This window comes from Chiloscyllium plagiosum, unplaced genomic scaffold, assembly GCF_037043375.1.
Source record: "Chiloscyllium plagiosum isolate Xiang-an unplaced genomic scaffold, Cpla_swu_hap1 HiC_scaffold_5, whole genome shotgun sequence".
Lineage (NCBI taxonomy): Eukaryota > Metazoa > Chordata > Chondrichthyes > Orectolobiformes > Hemiscylliidae > Chiloscyllium > Chiloscyllium plagiosum.
The window spans coordinates 123,323,383-123,344,164 of NW_028270143.1; the positions used below are offsets into that span (position 1 = coordinate 123,323,383).

At 48.8% G+C, this 20,782-nt stretch overlaps 1 protein-coding gene across 4 annotated transcripts in view; it reads right to left on the reverse strand.

Moving 5' to 3' along the window:
* Positions 1–18,049, reverse strand: part of LOC122550332 (pituitary adenylate cyclase-activating polypeptide type I receptor-like) — a 293,382-nt gene extending 275,333 nt beyond the window's left edge. For 3 of the 4 annotated variants that reach the window (XM_087987620.1, XM_087987624.1, XM_087987619.1), the window contains exon 1: positions 17,861–18,048. The gene's annotated coding sequence lies outside the window, so the exon portion shown is untranslated. Of the gene's footprint in view, positions 1–17,860 lie in introns of all 4 variants that reach the window. The other variant, XM_087987625.1, reaches the window with a different exon arrangement.
* Between the last annotated feature and the right edge of the window lie 2,733 nt (positions 18,050–20,782).

The window sequence follows — 20,782 nt, forward strand, 5'->3', positions numbered from 1 at the left end:
CCTGGGAATGTGATGGAGGCAGGTTCAACTGAGGCATCTGGAGGGATATTTGATGGTTATTTGGATGGATATGGTGTGCAGTGACGTGGATAAAAGGCAAGAGATTGGTATTACCTAATCGTACTGGTGCAGGAACGATAGACTGAATGGTCTACGTCAGCACTGTAACAATTCTGTGAAAGACTATATTCCATGCTCTATGGCTCCATGATTCTATAATGATGATTCCAAGTGGGAAGCATGGGGCAGGCATGGCGAGTTCATTAAGCTGGAGATGAAATTCTGAAATCACCACGGTGTTGAAATAACACCACAGAGGCTGGTATCCCATCACCAAGTCACCCTTTATTTACATGTGGAGAGTCCCTGAGTCCATAGATGTGAGGCTGGAAAAATACAGCAGGCCAGACAGCATCCTAGGTGCAGAAAAGTCAATGTTTCAGCCCACAATATTGACTGTCCTGCTTCTCAGATGCTGCCTGACCTGCTGTGCTTTTCCAGCACCACATTCTCGACTCTAATCTGCAGTCCTCCCTTTCTCCAGGTTTAACCTGGTGCAGAGTCTTCTCCCCATCAGCAACCCTGCTGGAGCTGTCCCTGTGGTTGTGTGAGGGTGGGGGGGGGGGGGGGGGGGGTCCTATAATCAAACAGGAACTGGGACAGTTTGGTATTTAGTGAGGCTGTGGGTTGTTTCTTTAAGCCGACCTTCAAAGTTTGGACGGTTCTTTCTACCAGACCATTGGATGACGGGCTGTATGGAGCTGTCCTTATATGAGAAATACCATTGGATTTGAGGAAATACTCAAATTCCCTTCTGGTAAACAATGGCCCATTCTCTGTGACTAATACAGCCAGGAGCCCATGTATTGCAAAAGATGCACAGTTTCTCAATCATCGACCCCATGTTTGATGATGAACTCTATGCACATTAAACCACATTGAGTGTGCGTCCACAATGACCAGAAAATTGAGTCCATGCAAGGACCTGCATAGCCGATGTGTATCTGAGTGCAGGGTTTACCTGGCTGTTCCCTTGAATATGGGGGGACGGCTGGTCGTAGCTTTTGTCTGTTGGCACTCTGGGCAATGCCCCAGCAACGCGGCTGTGACTATCACCCAGCCAGTCTACCCAGCTCCCAGCCTGCCCACTCCACCACTACCACCCTCCCCCTTACGCTCGGTCATGGAGTCATAGAAATGTACAGCATAGAAACAGACCCTTTGGTCCAACTCGTCCATCTCAACCCAATCTAGTCCCACCTGCCAGCACCCGGCCCATGTCCCTCCAAACCCTTCCTATTCCAATACCCATCCAAATGCCTCTTAATGTTGCAATTGTACCAGCTCCACCACATCCTCTGGCAGCTCATTCCATACACGTACCACCCTCTGCGTGAAAAAGTTGCCCCTTAGGTCTCTTTCCCCTCTCACCCTAAACCTATGCTCTCTAGTTCTGGACTCCTCCACCCCAGGGAAACGACATTGTCGATTTCCCCTATCCATGCTCCTCATGATTTTATAAACCTCTATAAGGTCACCCCTCAGCCTCCGACGCTCCAGGGAAAACAGCCCCAGCCTGTTCAGCCTCTCCCCATAGCTCAAACCCTCCAACCCTGGCAACATCCTTGTAAATCTTTTCTGAACCCTTTCAAGTTTCACAACATCTTTCCGATAGGAAGGAGACCAGAATTGCACACAATATTCCAAAAGTGGCCGAACCAATGTCCTGCACAGCCGCAACATGATCTCCCAATCCCTATACTCAATGCACTGACCAACTAAGGAGAGCCTACCAAATGCCTTCTTCACTATCCTATCTACCTGCGACTCTATTTTCAGGAAGCTATGAACCTGCACTCCAAGGTCTCTTTGATCAGCACCATTCCACAGGATCTTGCCATTGACTGTATAATTGGCATGGTGGCTCAGTGGTTAGCACCGCTGTCTCACAGCTCCAGGGACCTGGGTGTGATTCCCAACTCGGGTGACTGCCTGTGTGGAGTTTGTACATTCTCCCTGTGTCTGCGTGGGTTTCCTCCCACAATCCAAAGATGTGCAGGTCAGGTGAATTGGCCATGTTAAATTGCCCCATAGTGTTCAGAGGTGTGTAGACTAGGTGCATTAGTCAGAGGTAAATGCTGAGTAGTAGGGGTCTGGGTGAGTTACTCTTTGGAGGCTTAGTGTGGATTTATTGGGTTGAAGGGGCTGTTTCCTCACTGTAGGAATTCTAAAGATGTCCGGCTAAGACTTGCTCTGGGGAATTGTTGAAACTCTCTTGCAAGCTCAGTCTTTTAAAGTGAAACATTAAAAATATTTGATATACAAAGACTGCCATTTCAGGAAAAGTATTCTAACCGTCTTTATGTGTCGAAGTGCTTCCTAACGTCTCCTCTGAATAGTCGGGCCCTAATTCTTTAGGCAAAGTGAGGACTGCAGATGCGGGAGACCAGAATCGACAGAGTGGTGCTGGAAAAGCACAGCAGGTCAGGCAGCATCCGAGGAGCAGGAAAGTCGATGCTTCGGGCAAAAGGAATGAGGCTGTGAGCCGAGGGGGTGGAGAGATAAATGGGAGAGGGGGTGGGGCTGGGAGGGGAGGGTAACTAAGAGTGCGATAGGTAGATGAAGATAGGGTGATGGTGATGGCCCTAATTCTTAGACTATGTCCCCGGTCCTAGAATCCCCAACAGTAGAATTAGTTTATCTTCATCAATGGCATAATGGGTTATAGGTTTAATCATAGAATCCCTACAGTGTGAAAACAGGCCCTTTGGCCCAACAAGTCCACCCCGACCCATTCCCCTACCCTATTATCCAATATTTATTCCTAACCAATGTACCTAACCTACACATCCCTGAACATTATAGACTATTTCTATGGCCAATCCACCCTAACCTGCACATCTTTGGATTGCCATATGAAAAGACATTGAGATGTTTGACCAGCCATGATCATGGAAAAGCAGGTCTTCTCCTGTTCTTTGTTCAAATGAGACACTAAAGGGTAAAATGCAAGCTATTAGGAAAGCTAATGGAATAGTAGCTTTTACTGCCAGAGGGTTTGAGTACAGGACCAGTGAAGGTTTGCTTCCACTCTAGAGAAGCTTGGCTAGTGTACACCCAGAACCCTGTGTGCAGTTGGAATCTCCTTGTCTCGGTAAAGATACTATTGCGGTGGAAGGTTCACTAGACTTGTGCCTGGGTTTAGGGACCGTCCTATGGAGAGAGATTAGGCAAAATGAACTTGTATTCTTTAGAGTTGCAAAGAAAGTGAGGTGAGTTTATTGAAGGGAGTAGACAGAGTAAAGGTAGATAGATGTTTCTCCTGGTTGGGGAGTCCAGAGTTAGGGACACTGCTTGAAAATAAGGGGAAAATGTCATTTTGGACTGAAATCAGGAGGCCCAGTCTTCTGAATGGCATGGTGGCCCAGTGGTTAGCACTGCTACCTCCCAGCACCAGAGGACCTGGGTTCAATTCCAGCCTTAGGCGACCGTCTGTGTGGAGTTTGCACGTTCTCCCCATGTCTGGGTGCTTGGGTTTTCTCTCACAATCCAAAGATGTGCAGGTCAGGTGAATTGGCTGTGCTAAAGTGTTTAGGGATGTCCAGGTTAGGTGCCCTAGTCAGGGGTAAATATAGGGTAGGGGAATGGGTCTGGGTGGGTTACTCTTTGGAGGGTTGGTGTGGACTTGTTGGGCTGAAGGGCCTGTTTACACAGTGTAGAGAATCTAAAAATAGACTCAGAGGATTGGGAGCCTTTGGAATTTTCTATATCCCAGGGGACTATGGAAGTTCAGTCTTTAAAACACAAGGCTGAGTTATTGAAGTGTCAGACCGGACTGAAGGTCTTTCTCTGTTCTTCTCTCTCCACAGGTGCTGCCAGACCCATGTGAATTGTTGATAGATTTCTGGTTGACAATAGTTATAGAGATGACTTCAGAAAAAATATTGTGTCGGCCACAACCATATTAAGTGGGGAAATGGGTTGAATGGCCTACAGCGGTTCCTACGTTCCAATGAATCATTGCACACCTCTCTGCAGTAAATGCAACTTGCCATTTGTTCAACCTTTCTGTGTCCTGTTGAAGTTTTACACCATCCCTTCTCACAGTTCACAATGCATCCCCAAGTTTTCCTTGAGGAGGTCGGGGTAAATAGTATTGCCCCTCTGCTCATAATCGAGAGGCGAAGGGTCTGAGGACCTGCACTCACCAACATCAGGCTGGTGAAACCTGAACTTACTGCATTAAGAATCTGGAGCTGAAAGCCAGGCTCGGTGATGGTGCTGTCAAACTATCAGCAATCAGAAAACACCCTGTCTGGTTCACTAATGTCCTTCTGGCCAGGAAATCTGCCATCCTTACCCAGTCTGGTCAACATGTAACTCCAGACTCACAGCATTGTGGGTGACTCTTAGCTGCCAGGAGAAAATGAGGACTGCAGACGCTGGAGATCAGAGTTGAGAGTGTGGTGCTGGAAAAGCACAGCAGGTCAGGCAGCATCCGAGGAGCAGGAGAATCGACGTTTCGGGCATCAGCCCTTCATCAGGAGTGAGGCTTATGAAGATTCCTGGATGCTGCCTGACCTGCTGTGCTTTTCCAGCACCACACTCTTAACACTGACGCTTAATGGCCCCCTTAAATAGCCTAACAATTCACCCAGATCAGGTGGCAATTAGGGATAGCCACAATCTCCAATGATCCCATAAAAAGTAATCAAAGTTATGACCTTTATACCAATGTTTGCATCATCGGCAAATATTAAGACGGGGGTCCTAATTTAGAGCCTTAAGGGACTCTATTCGATGGGCACCTTATTAAAGTCAGAATATTGACGCCCAGGAGAGAAGATAGGTGGAGTTGTGGACAGTGAGGAGGGCTGTTGTCGGCTGCAGAGGGACTTAGATATGATGCAGAGCTGGGCTGAGGAGTGGCAGATGGAGTTCAACCCTGCCAAGTGTGAGGTTGTCCATTTTGGAAGAACAAATAAGAATGCGGAATACAGGGTTAATGGTAGGGTTCTTAGTCAGGTGGAGGAACAGAGGGATCTTGGGGTCTATGTACATAGATCTTTGAAGGTTGCCACTCAGGTGGATAGAGTTTGTAAGAAGGCCTATGGAGTATTATCGTTCATTAGCAGAGGGATTGAATTCAAGAGTCGTGAAGTGATGTTGCAGCTGTACAGGACTTTGGTTAGGCCACAGTTGGAGTACTGTGCGCAGTTCTGGTCGCCTCACTTTAGGAAAGATGTGGAAGCTTTGGAGAGGGTGCAGAGAAGATTTACCAGGATGTTGCCTGGAATGGAGAGGAAGTCATACGAGGATAGATTGAGAGTTCTCGGCCTTTTCTCGTTGGAACGGCGAAGGATGAGGGATGACTTGATAGAGGTTTATAAGATGATCAGAGGAATAGATAGAGTAGACAGTCAGAAACTTTTTCCCCGGGTACATCAGAGTGTTACAAGGGGACATAAATTTAAGGTGAAGGGTGGAAGGTATAGGGGAAATGTCAGGGGTGGGTTCTTTACCCAGAGAGTGGTGGGGGCATGGAATGCGCTGCCCGTGGGAGTGGTAGAGTCGGAATCATTGGCGACCTTTAAGCGGCATTTGGATAGGTACATGGATGGGTATTTAATCTAGGTTAGAAGTTCAGCACAACATCGTGGGCCGAAGGGCCTGTTCTGTGCTGTATTGTTCTATGTTCTATGTTCTATGTTCTAATTCAAAGGAGCTTTTCCAGAACGATACCAGAAATTAGGGTTTTAGATACAAGGAAAGAATAGGGAGATTGGGCTTATTCTCCTTGGATAAAAACAATGACTGCAGATGCTGGAAACCAGATTCTGGATTAGTGGTGCTGGAAGAGCACAGCAGTTCAGGCAGCATCCGAGGAGCAGTGGAGTAGATGTGATGATGCTGTCACTTTATAAAGGTTATTTTGCCCTTGGTTGTTTTGAAGCAAGGTCATAATGGCAGAGGTACCAAGGAGTCTTAGAGAGTCGTAACAATGGAAAGGGAGTGGCCAGTTCTCCCAGGTCAGGTTTTGCTGAGCTTTTATTTAGCTGTAGACAGGCAGGAGGCCCACACCCGTCCAAATCCCACCCCCCCATCCATATACCCATCCAAATGCCCCCCAAATGCTGCAACTGCACCAACCTCTACCATGCCCCAACCTCCGCCCTCCCCCCCCCCCCCCCCGGCAGCCCACTCCACACACGCATCACCCCACGCGCGAAAAAGAGATTTTTAGATTAGATTAGATTAGATTACTTACAGTGTGGAAAGAGGCCCTTCGGCCCAACAAGTCCACACCGACCCGCCGAAGAGCAACGCGCCCAGACCCATTCCCCTACATTTATCCCTTCACCTAACACTACGGGCAATTTAGTGTGGCCAATTCACCTGACCTGCACATTTTTGGACTGTGGGAGGAAACCGGGAGGTCCCCTATCCTCCTAATCAGTTTTCACACGTTCAATAACATGTTATTTTTCAGATATCCACCGAAGACTTCTGGATTTACATTTATATTAACTGCCATTCCTTTCTCATACTCTCTGCCTCTCATTTCTCTCTTTAACAACGATCAGGACTTCCTACCTTTATCAACGTGATATCGTTCACATACACTCTTTCCGTTTCATCTCACTGTCTTTTTCCAAGGAGCTCCACATTGACAGGACTCCTTTTCTCTGATTGGGATTATATTACAACTGTCGCTGAGCCACCCCCCCACCTTGTTGGAAAGCAGGTTCTTATTTCCTTTACCTTTTTAGATTAGATTACCTACTGTATGGAAACAGACCCTTCAGTCCAACAAGTCCATACTGAACCTCCAAAGAGTAACCCACCCAGACTCATTCCCTATATGTACCCCTCACTAATGCAGTTAACACTACAGGCAATTTAACATGGACAATTCACCAATTTGCTGCAAATATTCAGTTCCAAACTTACTATTCACACCCCACTGCAATTGTTCCTCCCACAATTCATAGAACAGAGAACAATACAGCACAGAACAGGCCCTTCGGCCCACGATGTTGTGCCGAACATTTGTCCTAGCTTAAGCACCCATCCATGTACCTATCCAATTGCCGCTTAAAGGTCACCAATAATTCTGACTCTGCCACTCCCACAGGCAGCGCATTCCATACCCCCACCACTCTCTGGGTAAAGAACCTACCACTGATATCCCCCCCATACCTTCCACCCTTCACCTTAAATTTATGTCCCCTTGTAACACTCTGTTGTACCCAGGGAAAAAGTCTCTGACTGTCTACTCTATCTATTCCCCGATCATCTTATAAACCTCTATCAAGTCACCCTCATCCTTCGCCATTCCAATGAAAAAGGCCTAATACTGTCAACCTATCCTCGTACGACTTCCTCTCCATTCCAGGCAACATCCTGGTAAATCTTCTCTGCACCCTCTCCAAAGCTTCCACATCTTTCCTAAAATGAGGCGACCAGAACTGCACACAGTACTCCAAATGTGGCCTTACCAAGGTCCTATACAGCTGAAACATCACCTCACGACTCTTGAATTCAATCCCTCTGCTAATGAACGCTAATACACCATAGGCCTTCTTACAAGCTCTATCCACCTGAGTGGCAACCTTCAAAGATCTATGAACATAGACCCCAAGATCCCTCTGCTCCTCCACCTTACTAAGAACCCTACCGTTAATCCTGTATTCCACATTCTTATTTGTCCTTCCAAAATGGACAACCTCACACTTGACAGGGTTGAACTCCATCTGCCACTCCTCAGCCCAGCTCTGCATCATATCTAAGTCCCTTTGCAGCCGACAACAGCCGTCCTCACTATCCACAACTCCACCAATCTTCGTATCATCTGCAAATTTACTGACCACCCTTCGACTCCCTCATCCAAGTCATTAATAAAAATTACAAACAGCAAAGGACCCAGAACTGATCCCTGCTGAACTCCACTTGTAACTGGGCTCCAGGCTGAATATTTACCATCTACCACCACTCTGACTTCGACCAGTTAGCCAGTTCTCTATCCAACTGGCCAAACTTCCCACTATCCCATGCCTCCTGACTTTCCGCATAAGCCTACCATGGGGAACCTTATCAAATGCCTTACTAAAATCCATGTACACTACATCCACTGCTCTACCCTCATCCACATGTTTGGTCACCTCCTCAAAGAATTCAATAAGACTTGTAAGGCAAGACCTACCCCTCAGAAATCCATGCTGGCTGTCCCTAATCAAGCAGTGTCTTTCCAGATACTCATAAATCCTATCCCTCAGTACCCTTTCCATTACTTTGCCTACCACCGAAGTAAGACTAACTGGCCTGTAATTCCCGGGGTTATCCCTATTCTCTTTTTTGAACAGGGGCACAACATTCGCCACTCTCCAGTCCCCTGGCACCACCCCCATTGACAGTGAAGACGAAAAGATCATTGCCAACGGTTCTGCAATTTCCTCTCTTGCTTCCCACATAATCCTAGGATATATCCCGTCAGGCCCGGGGGACTTGTCTACCCTCAAGTTTTCCAAAATGCCCAACACATCTTCCTTCCTAACAAGTATCTCCTCTAGCTTACCAGTCCGTTTCATACTCTCCTCTTCAACAATACGGTCCCTCTCGTTCGTAAATACTGAAGAAAAGTACTCATTCAAGACCTCTCCTATCTCTTCCGACTCAATACACAGTCTCCCACTACTGTCCTTGATCGGACCTACCCTCGTTCACGTCATTCTCATGTTTCTCACATAAACATAAAATGCCTTGGGGTTATCCTTGATCCTACCCGCCAAAGACTTTTCATGCCCTCTCTTAGCTTTCCTAATCCCTTTCTTCAGCTCCCTCCTGGCTATCCTGTATCCTTCCAATGCTCTGAACTCTGTTTCCTCAACCTTATGTAAGCCTCCTTCTTCCTCCTTACAAGACATTCAACCTCCCTCGTCAACAAAGGTTCCCTCACACGACCATCTCTTTCCTGCCTGACAGGTACATACATATCAAGGACACGTCTTATCTGTTCCTTGAAAAAGTTCCACATTTCCACGACATCCTTCCCTGACAGCCTATGCTCCCAACTTATGCTCCTCAGATCATGTCTTGCAGCATCGTATTTACCCTTCCCCCAATTGTAAAACCTGCCCTGTTGCACGCACCTATCTCTCTCCATAACCAAGGTGAAAGTCACAGAATTGTGGTCACCATCACCAAAATGCTCACCCACTAACAAGCCCATCACTTGTCCCGGTTCATTACCGAGTACCAAATCCAATATGGCCTCCCCTCTGGTCAGACAATCTACATACTGAGTTAGAAAGGCTTCCTGGACACACTGCACAAACACCGCCCCATCCAATCTACTTGATCTAAAGAGCTTCCAATCAATATTTGGGAAGTTGAAATTGCCCATGACTACTACCCTGTGGCTTCTGCACCTTTCCAAAATCTGTTTCCCAATCTGTTTCTCCACATCTCTGCTGCTATTGGGGGGCCTATAGTAAACACCCAACAAGGTGACTGCTCCTTTCCTATTTCTGACTTCAGCCCATACTACCTCCAAAGGCAGATCCCCCTCGAACTGCCTTTCTGCAGCCGTTATACCATTTCTAATTAGCAACGCCACCCCCCCTCCTTTTTTACCACCCCCCCTAATCTTACTGAAACATCTGTAACCAGGAACCTCCAACAACCATTCCTGTCCCTCTTCTATCCACGTTTCCGTGATGGCCACAACATTGTAGTCCCAGGTACCGATCCACGCCTTAAGTTCACCCACCTTATTTCTGATACTCCTTCCGTTGAAGTATATGCACTTGAGCCCATCTCTGTGTCCGCAAGTATTCCCTGTCAGTGCTAACTTCTCCACGGCCTCCCTACATTCTTGGACATCCTGAAAAACAGCTAACCTACTTGCTGGTCTACAAGTACAGATTCCATCCCCCTGCCAAATTAGTTTAAACCCCCCCGAAGAGTGCTAGCAAACCTAACCCCCCAGGATATTGGTGCCCTTCTGGTTCAGGTGCAACCTGTCCTGCTTGTACAGGTCCCACCTTCCCCAGAATGCAGTCCAATTGTCCAAATACCTGAAGCCCTCCCTCCTACACCATCCTTGCAGCCACGTGTTCAACTGCACTCTCTCCCTATTCCTTGCCTCACTGTCACGTGGCACTGGCAACAACCCAGAGATGACGACTCTGTCTGTCCTAGCTTTTAGCTTCCAGCCTAACTCCCTGAGCTCCTGAATGACCTCCCCACCCCTCTTCCTACCTATGTCGTTGGTGCCAATGTGCACCACGACTTCTGGCTGCACACTCTCCCCCTTAAGGATTCTGAAGACACAGTCCCAGACGTCTCGGACCCTGGCACCCAGGAGGCAACAAACCATTTGAGAGTCTTGCCCATGTCCACAGAACCGCCTGTCTGTCCCTCTAAATATAGAGTGTCCTATAACTAGCGCTTTCCTCCTCGCCCCCTTTCCCTTCTGGGCCAGAAACCCAGTCACTGTCGCTTATTATTCTTACTTTAGATTCATTCTTAATTCATTATTCTTACTTTAGATTCTCTTAATCTTGTTTCAACAGCTATAAATGTGATGATATTATAATCATTATTCCCCATATAGGCGACTGACCCCTAATCCATGTGACCCGTGCTCCCCAACTTGAGTGGTTAGCACTGCTGCCTCACAGCGCCAGGGACCCGGGTTCGATTCCCACCTCGGGCGACTGTTTGTGTGGAGTTCGCACATTCTCCCCGTGTCTGTGCGGGTTTCTTCCCACAATCCAAAGATGTGCAGCTCAGGTGGATTGACTGTGCTAAATTGTCCAGGGATGTGCAGACTAGGTGGGTTAGCCATGGGACACGCAGGGTTACAGGGATAGGGTAGGGGATAAGTCTGAGTGGGATGCTCTTTGGAAGGCCAGCGTGGGCTCAATGGGTTGAATGGTCTGCTTCCACGCTGTAGGGATTCTATGAAAACCCAGCAGTATCTCCTTCGTTTTGGATGTAAAACTTGATCGAGCACACTCCATTAGCTTATCCCTCTCTGCTCTTTACACTATCATTGTCCCAGATTCTACTGGGAATATTGAAGAATCCCTACACCACTTTCATTTCCCACTGTTTATATATTATAGCGTGTAGCCCTTTCTCCCATTTTGCTCCATATGCCAGGAATCTCTCCCACTTTTAACCGGGTGTATTTGCAGTTCGACAGTTGGATAGTCAATTGCATCGTCAACGTTCACATTGTCACCTTTAAACTCTGGAGTAGGACTTTAACCCACAACGTTTCTTCCCTCAAAGGCAAACATGATACCCACTCATCTCTCAGTCCACATGATACCCACTCATCTCTCTGTCCACATGATACCCACTCATCTCTCAGTCCACATGATACCCACTCATCTCTCACTCCCACCCTCATCAATACTCATTCCCTTGCCCCGCTTCCCATGTGGTAAAAACAATGACTGCAGATGCTGGAAACCAGATTCTGGATCAGTGGTGCTGGAAGAGCACAGCAATTCAGGCAGCATCCGAGGACAGGCAAAATCGACGTTTCGGGCAAAAGCCCTTCATCAGGAATAAAGCATGAAGGGCTTTTGCCCGAAATGTCGATTCCGCTTCCCATGTGTCAATGGCCTGTACAATGCACCCAATAGTGTCACGGGGAGTCGGTTAGTTTGCAACACAGAGCTAAGCCCGCAGCGTGGGTTCAATTCCTGCATCAGCTGAGGTTACTATGAACGACCCAACTTCTCAACCTTTCTCCTCGCCTGAGGTATGGTGACCCTCAGATTAAGCTCGCCACCAGCCATAGAGCTCAGAAACAGACTCTTAGGTCCAACTAGTCCATAATCCCCAACTAAATTAGCCTTACCTGCAATCCCTCTAAACCACTCCTACTTTATCCAAATGACTTTGAAATGTTGTAACTGCACCTACATTCCACATCAAGCCCCGACAGTGAGTAAAATCAGGCCAGTCAGCCCACACCAACCCTCTGAAGAGCATCCCACCCCCATCCCTGTAACCCTGCATTTCCCATGACTAACCCACCTAGCCTGCATACTATGGGTAATTTCCCATGGCCATCCATGCTAACTTGCGCATATTTGGACTGTGGGGGGAAACCGGAGCAGACACGGGGAGTATGTGCAAACTCCACACAGACAGTCACCCGAGGTTGGAATCGAACCCGGGTCCCAGGTGCTGGGAGGCAGCAGTGCTAACCACCGTGCATCCTCTCGTGTACCACTCTATGTGTAAAGAAATTGCCCCTTATGACTTTTTAAAATCTTTCTCCTCTCATTTTAAAAATATCTCACCTGGGCTTGAAATCCTCCGCCTTCCTCGGGAAAAGGCACCTGCCGTTCACCTTACCTGTCCCCCTCATTATTTAGGGTCGAGAATGTGGTGCTGGAAAAGCACAGCAGGTCAGGCAGCTGAGGTTACTTCATAGCAACCTCGGCTGGTGCAGGAATTGAACCCACACTGTGGGCTTCTCTCTGTATTGCAAACTAACTGACTCCCCATTACACAATTGGCCGTATTGTACAGGCCACTGACACATAGGAAGCGGGGCAAGAGAATGAGTATTGACGAGGGTGGGACTGAGAGATGAGTGGGTATCATGTGGACAGAGAGATGAGTGAGTTTCATGTGGACAGAGATGAGTGGGTATCATGTGGACAGAGAGATGAGTGGGTATCATGTGGACAGAGATGAGTGGGTATCATGTGGACAGAGAGATGAGTGGGTATCATGTGGACAGAGAGATGAGTGGGTATCATGTGGACAGAGATGAGTGGGTATCATGTGGACAGAGAGATGAGTGGGTATCATGGGACAGAGAGATGAGTGGGTATCATGTGGACAGAGATGAGTGGGTATCATGTGGACAGAGAGATGAGTGGGTATCATGTGGACTGAGAGATGAGTGGGTATCATGTGGACAGAGATGAGTGGGTATCATGTGGACAGAGATGAGTGGGTATCATGGGACAGAGAGATGAGTGGGTATCATGTGGACAGAGAGATGAGTGGGTATCATGTGGACAGAGAGATGAGTGGGTATCATGTGGACAGAGATGAGTGGGTATCATGTGGACAGAGATGAGTGGGTATCATGTGGACAGAGAGATGAGTGGGTATCATGTGGACAGAGATGAGTGGGTATCATGTGGACAGAGAGATGAGTGGGTATCATGTGGACAGAGATGAGTGGGTATCATGAGGACAGAGATGAGTGGGTATCATGTGGACAGAGATGAGTGGGTATCATGTGGACAGAGAGATGAGTGGGTATCATGTGGACAGAGATGAGTGGGTATCATGTGGACAGAGAGATGAGTGGGTATCATGTGGACAGAGATGAGTGGGTATCATGTGGACAGAGATGAGTGGGTATCATGTGGACAGAGAGATGAGTGGGTATCATGTGGACAGAGAGATGAGTGGGTATCATGTGGACAGAGATGAGTGGGTATCATGTGGACAGAGAGATGAGTGGGTATCATGTGGACAGAGAGATGAGTGGGTATCATGGGACAGAGATGAGTGGGTATCATGTTTGCTTTTGAGGGAAGAAACGTTGTTGGTTAAAGTCCTACTCCAGGGTTTGACGGTGACAGTATGAGCGTTGACAATGCAATTAAATAGCTTGACTAACTGTCGAACTGCAAATACACCCCATTAAGAGTAGGAGAGAATCCTGGTTCACCATGACTAACAGTACAGTGTGTCAACTTATGGCATAGGGAGCATAGTGGGAGAAAGGGCTACATCCTAAACTGGATAAACAGTGGGAAATAAAAGTGGGGTGTAGGGGTTCATCAGAGGGCTTATGCCCGAAATGTCGATTCTCCTGCTCCTCAGATGCTACCTGACCTGTTGTGCTTTTCCAGCACCACACTCTCTGAATCTCCAGCGGCTGCAGTCCTCACTCTCTCCCCTCATCATTTAGCCACCTCTCTCTAACGAGAGATCAGACCTTTGGGACCATTGTGTTGAAGTAATGGCTCCACCGAAAAAAAAACACTTTTATTTTAAAAAACGAGACACTAACCCCACCCTCTCCACCAACGGCAACGCCCGACAGAGCAGCTCTGTACAAAGGCCAAGGAGGTGAAACAACCCCAATACCGAACCTGGAGACAACCAGAGAAAACCATTGCAACGGTTTCCAGTCTCCCACTGCCGGTGTTACAGTGTGTGGAGATTGTTTGGAAATAGACTCTGGCAACTGTTGTGGTGAACAAAGAACCAAGAACATTCCAGCACAGGTACAGGCCCTTCGGCCCTCCAAGCTTATGCTAATCCAAATTCTCTATCTAAACCTGTTGTCTATTTTCTAAGGATCTGTATCCCTCTGCTCCCTGCCCATTCATGTATCTGTCTAGATGTATTTTAAATGACCCTATCATGCCCATCTCTACCATCACCATTGGCAACGTATTCCAGGCACCCACCATCCTCTGTGTAAAGAACCTTCCACACATATCTCCCCTAAACTGTCCCCCTCTCACCTTTGAATGGAGCATTGAATTTGCCAAGTGACTAGACGTTCTGTGCTCATAAATGCGGCTCAAATCCCACCTTCAACTCACAACAGGCAAGAATTGTTACGGTAATCAGGTGATGTTTCTCTATCACCTTGACACACAAGGTGAGGGGGACGCTGACAGTCGTGCGGCATTGTGGTAGTGCCCCGACCTTTGTGCTCAAGTCATACCTGCTCCAGGTTTGTGCAATGACATAATCTGCGAGAAGGTCAGTGTGAAAATGTCCGCAGGAGTTTGAATCAGATCCCCTTCAGTGTGGAAGGGCCCCCCCCCCCACCTCCCAACAAATCCGCACAGGCCCTTCAAACAGTATCCCATCCAGACCCATTCCCCTATTACTCTACATTCCCCCTGACTAATGCATCTAACTTACACATCCCTGAACACTATGGGCAATTTAGCATGGCTAATCTACCCTAACCCACACATTTTTGGACTGTGGGAGGAAACTGGAACACCCAGAGGAAACCCACACAGACACGGGGAGAACGTGCAAACTCCACACGGACAGTTGCCTGAGGCTGGGATCGAACCTGAGTCCCTGGCGCTGTGAGGCAGCAGTGCTAACCACTGAGCCACCGTGCCATCCCCAAACCGAGGTGGGAACTGTGTAACCAGAGAGTATAATCCCAGCTCTTACTGGGATTAACAGGGTAGATTTGGAGAGTTTATGTCCCCATGTGGGAGAGTCTGAGACCAGAGGGCTCACACATTTAAGACAGAGATGAGGAGGAATTAGCTCTGTCAGAGGGGAGTGGGTCTGTTGAATTCTTTACCACAGAGGGATACCACAGAGGCTGGGGTTGATTTTCAATCAGCAGGGATTATGGGGAAAAAGGCAGGAAAGTGGATTGAAGAAGATCAGATCAGCCATGGTCACACTGAATGGTGGAACAGTCTCAATGGGCTGAATAGCCTCCTTCTGCTCCAGGCAGAGGAGAGAGGACGACAATGTTTGGGAGGTTGGCCTCATCAGGGGAGACCACTCCTGAAGGACAGCCCCTGGCCACCACAGCAGAACCCACTCCCCCCGGGGAGATGGCAACGTTTGCCCACCAGCGCTGCCCAGTCTGGGGGGGCACCCATATCCACCACACCCCCCCACCCCCCTGGGAAGATGGCAACGTTCGCCCACCAGCACTGCCCAGTCCAGGAGAGCACCCACATCCACCAAACCCTCCTCCCCCTGGGGAGATGGCAACGTTCGCCCACCAGCACTGCCCAGTCCAGGAGGGCACCCACACCACTCCCTGCCCACCGCCACACCCACCCACCTCGGGAGACCACAAACCAACTGGAGACCACCCACCATGGTTGAGGGAGATGGGAGAAGTAGGGAGGGTGCATTCCACTAGCACCAGGGACTATCCCTCTGCAGTAGACTGAACTCCTGGAGTGAAGGGAGGGGAGGTGTTGGTGGGGACGAGGTGGGGAGGTAGTTTGAACAGCAAGATCCCATGGATGGGATTAGTCTCTCCCACCGCAAAGGGATATTTGACCTTTGCCAGAGGAAAAGGTGTCTCTTGTAAGACCTGGTTGGGAGAGCCTGGAGTTCCTGAGCAAAGGGTGAGGGTGAGGGGGAAGTAGGGTCTCAGGAGATACCCCTCCCCATTTGTGGGGGGGGGGGAGAAACAGGTTCAGGGTGAGTGGGTTGGTCGGATTCTCTCTCCCTTCCCCTTTCTCTCTCTCTCTGTGACCAATTTCAGACACACGCTGGTGAAATCTCATGCACCCGGCTCCTCAGTGTGTAAAAACCCCTCATCCTGACCGCCCGGATCTCATCCAAATACAGCAAACCAGCAAACCAAGACCCTCTGCCGCCTCCGAACGACAGAACTGACCGATTCAATTCTCCTCCTCAAAAAAAAACCCCTTGGAAATGGGGAGGAGGGCGATTTCCTTAAATGAAACCCACAGAATGGAAGCAGGAGATAAAATGAAACGAGGAAGGGGAGGTGGGGGATATTCTCACGGAGCACTGTTTGGAAAAAGATTTGCAAATTATGTTCAAATGCAGTTTTCAAGATGCGGTAAAAGGCGAGAGAGAGAGAGGGGGTGGGGGGCACTTTCACAAGGTAGCTCACACCCCGATTCCCCTAGCATTGCCCCACTAAAATAAAACAGCTCAATCAGAAAGATACCAGTCCCGTCTGCCAGCCCCCGTCTGCCAGTTCCGACACAGTTAATACACAAAATCGATAGTATTTACAAATAGCGCCGTTGTAACACACAAAACACGCACTGCCTGCATTGTAAAGCATTACAAACAAACACAAGATTGTTTCTCTGATAGAAATAAAAGATATTGATAAGAGGGAGGGAGGGAGAGGGGCGGAAGACTCTCATCCTCTTACGCCCCTGAACAGACACTGCAGTTTCTCTCTCTCTCCCCCTCCCTCCCTCTCCTTCTCCTCTCTCTCTCTCTATTCACACCACGTCCGAAGATCCCATCACTGTCAGACAACATTATGAAAGGTAACAACGCTGGGTCTCTCTTTCTCTCTCTCCATTCTGCATCTGTGATTTCCCCCTTCATTAGTCCTGACCGCGGAAAACCGACACACACACACACACACACAGATACAGACAGAGACACACACACAGACAGAGAGAGAGACACACACACAGAAAGAGAGATACAGACAGAGACATGCACACATAGGGACACACAGATAGACACAGAGAGAGACACACACAGAAAGAGAGATACAGAAAGAGACACACACACATAGGGACACACAGACACAGAGAGAGAGAGCCACACACACAGAAAGATAAGAGAGAGATGCAGAGACAGACATACAGAGTGGAATAGACAGAAAGAGACACACAAACAGGCAGAGAAAAGGCACACAGAGTCACAGATAGAGAGAGACCAACACAGACAAACACAGAGAGAAAGGGATACAGACACACACGCAAACACACACTCTCTCTCACACACACACACTCGCGCTTACACGCAGACACAGTCAATCACAGAGTCACACACGGTCACACACAGCTACAGACATAGACACACAGACACACACATACACACAGATACGGATGCACACTCTCTTACACACAAACACAGACACACAGAGAGACACAGGTACACACAGACACACATACACACAGATATGGATACACTCTCTCACACAGACACAGACACACATACACACATACACGGATACACTCTCACAGAGACACACAGAGAGACATAGACAGACATACACACTGACGCGGATACACACTCTCTCACACAGACACACAGACAGACACAGACGCACTGAAACTTTCCAGGCTGGTAATGCACCCACCGTGAGTGTGCTCTCTGGCTGTGCTCTGGATGCGGTAGGGACTGGGAGAAGGAGCAGGAGGTGGTGGCGGTGAAGACAGACTTCAAAGTAGTCAAGTCACGTCTGCCTGGCCGTGCCAGGCAAGGTGGGATTTCTGCATTCACCTTAACACCTTCTCTCCTTCCCCTCTCGCTCAGCTCTCCTCCTCCAACCTTCCCAAAGACAGAGTGTCGGTGCAGAGCTGGGAGGGAGGGGGTGTGGGGCTGGGAGAGGGAGGGGGTGGGTCTGGGGTCTATGGGGGTGGGGAGGGCTCTCTCTCTCTCTCACACACACACACACACACACAGAGCCTGCCTTGAAGCAGCTGTGTAACCGGCCACTCGGTGAAGTTCTCTCCCTCCAATCAGGTCGCTGTGGGCAGCAGGAGATGATGTTAAATCCAGCACAGGGTCGATAGTACCCAGCCAAAGCCAAGTGCAGCCCCTCCTGTTTATGATCACCAAGGATTTCAGCAGAAAGGCTACACTGGCACTTGGGCTTGTGCTGACAAGTGGCAACAAGCATCCATGCCACACAAATGCCAGGCTATGACCATCTCATATGAGAGACAATCTAACCACCCTTCCTTGACATTCAATGGTGTTCCCATCACTGAATCCCCCACTGTCAACATCCTGGAGTTACCATTGACCAGAAACTCAACTGGACTCACCACCTAAACACAGTGGCTACAAGAGCAGTTCAGAGACTCGGGATACTGCAGTGAGTAACTCCCTTCCTGACTCCCCAAAGCCTGTCCACCATCTCCAAGGCACAAGTCAGGAGGGTGGTGGAATACTCCCCACTTGCCCTGGATGGGGGCAGCCCCAACAACACTCAAGAAACTTGACACCATCCAGGACAAAGCAGCACCCGCTTGATTGGCACCACATCCACAAACATCCACTCCCTCCCCCACCGACACTCAGTAACAGCAGTGTGTACTATCTACAAGATGCACTGCAGAAATTCACCAAAGATCCTCAGACAGCACCTTCCAAACCCATGACCACTTCCATCCAGAAGGACAAGGGGCAGCAGCTATATGGGAACACCACCCCCTGCAGGTTCCCCTCCAAGCCCCTCACCAACCTGACTTGGAAATATATCGCCGTTCCTTCACTGTCGCTGGGTCAAAATCCTGGATATCTCTCCCTCAGGGCATTGTGGGTCAACCCACAGCAGGTGGACTGCAGCGGTTCAAGAAGGCAGCTCACCCCCACCTTCTCAAGGGGGCAACTAGGAACAGGCAATAAATGCTGGATCCAACCACAATTGAACAATAAACCATTGGTGGCTAATCAGCTGTGGTATGAAGCCAAGTGTTGTTCAGTCATTGACAGGATTGTAATAACCACAACCAACAGGTACATGCAGTCATTCTGAGGCTGGGACCCCCCACCCCGACAGACAGGTAGGCAGGCAGAAGGAGCAGATTAGCCGCACGCGTGCAGTTTCCCTGGGCATATGAGACCACCCCTGGACCCTGGCAGTGACATCTGGTCCTGTGAATGGGCCCCAACATTGACAACAACAACTGACCTTTGGTAAAGCACTTTCAACATAGTTCAGGTCATGGAGTCATACAGCAGGGAAACAGACCCTTCGCACAGTTATGAGGTCATAGATAGACCCCTCGGCCCATTGAGACCGTGCTGCTCAAACACCGAATTATTCTCATCCCAGTTTCCAGCATTTAACCCTTGCCCTTGGCATCACAAGTGCAGCCTGACCAGTTTCTCAAATGTTGTGCCTCTACTCCCACCCCCCCACCCCGTCTTACAGGCAGTGAATTCTAAATACTAAATAGATGGTGGAATTTGAAGTCAAACCTGGAAAAAAAAATACTGCTGATGCTGGAAATCAAAAAAAAGAGAGAGGGTACTGGAAAAACTCAGCAGGTCCGGCAGATTCTGTGGAGAGAGGAAGAGAGTTAACTTTGCGAATCTAGTTTGCCCTTCTTGAAGCAGCTTCGACAGTCAAAGTGGATTCTACTCTTCTTGCCCCAGATGCCACCAGACCTGGGGGTTCACACATTTAACACAGGAATGAGAAGGAATTTCACCTCTCAGAGGGTAATAGATCTGTGGACTTCTTTACTGCTGCAGAGGCTGGGCCATTACGTACATTTGAAATATTGCGATGAGGTTTGGATGCAATATCTACGGAAGGATGTACTGCCTTTGGAGGGGGGGGATCCAGAGGAGGTTTATCTTGGGATGAAGAGCTTGACAATTGAGGAGTGGTTGTGGACTCTGGGTCTTTACTCGATGGAGTTGAGAAGGCTAAGGGGGATCTGATTGAAAGTTACAGGATACTGAGAGGCCTGGAGAGAGTGGACGTGGAGAAGATGTTCCCACGAGTGGGAGGGACTAGTACCCGAGGGCACAGCCTCAGAACGAAGGGACAATTCTTCAGAACGGAGATGGGGAGGAATATGTTCAGCCAGAGGGCTGTGGAGGCCAAGTCATTGAGTGTGTTTAAGACAGAGGTTCTTGATTAAATAGGGGGTCAAGCAGGAGAATGGGGCTGAGAAATATATCAGCCATGATCAGATTGAGGGGCTGAATGGCCTAATTCTGTTCCAGTATCTTTTCTCATGGCTGAAATGGATATCTAATCAGGAAGGGGATCAAGGATAATGGGGAAAAGGCAGGAAAGTGGAGCTGAGGATTAACAAAGCGGCTGTGAGCTCACCGAGTGAGTGAGCAGGCTCGATGGGCTCAAGGCCTCCTTCTGCTCCAGCTCTTTCTCTCTTTCTGCCAGATTTCCGGCATCCACAATATTCAGGTCTTTACCTGCAGCCCCTTGCCCTGCGAGATGAGGACGAAGCAAAGAGAGTGTGGGGAGAGCAAAGGAAAAGATTAGATTAGATTCCCTACAGTGTGGAAACAGGCCCTTCGG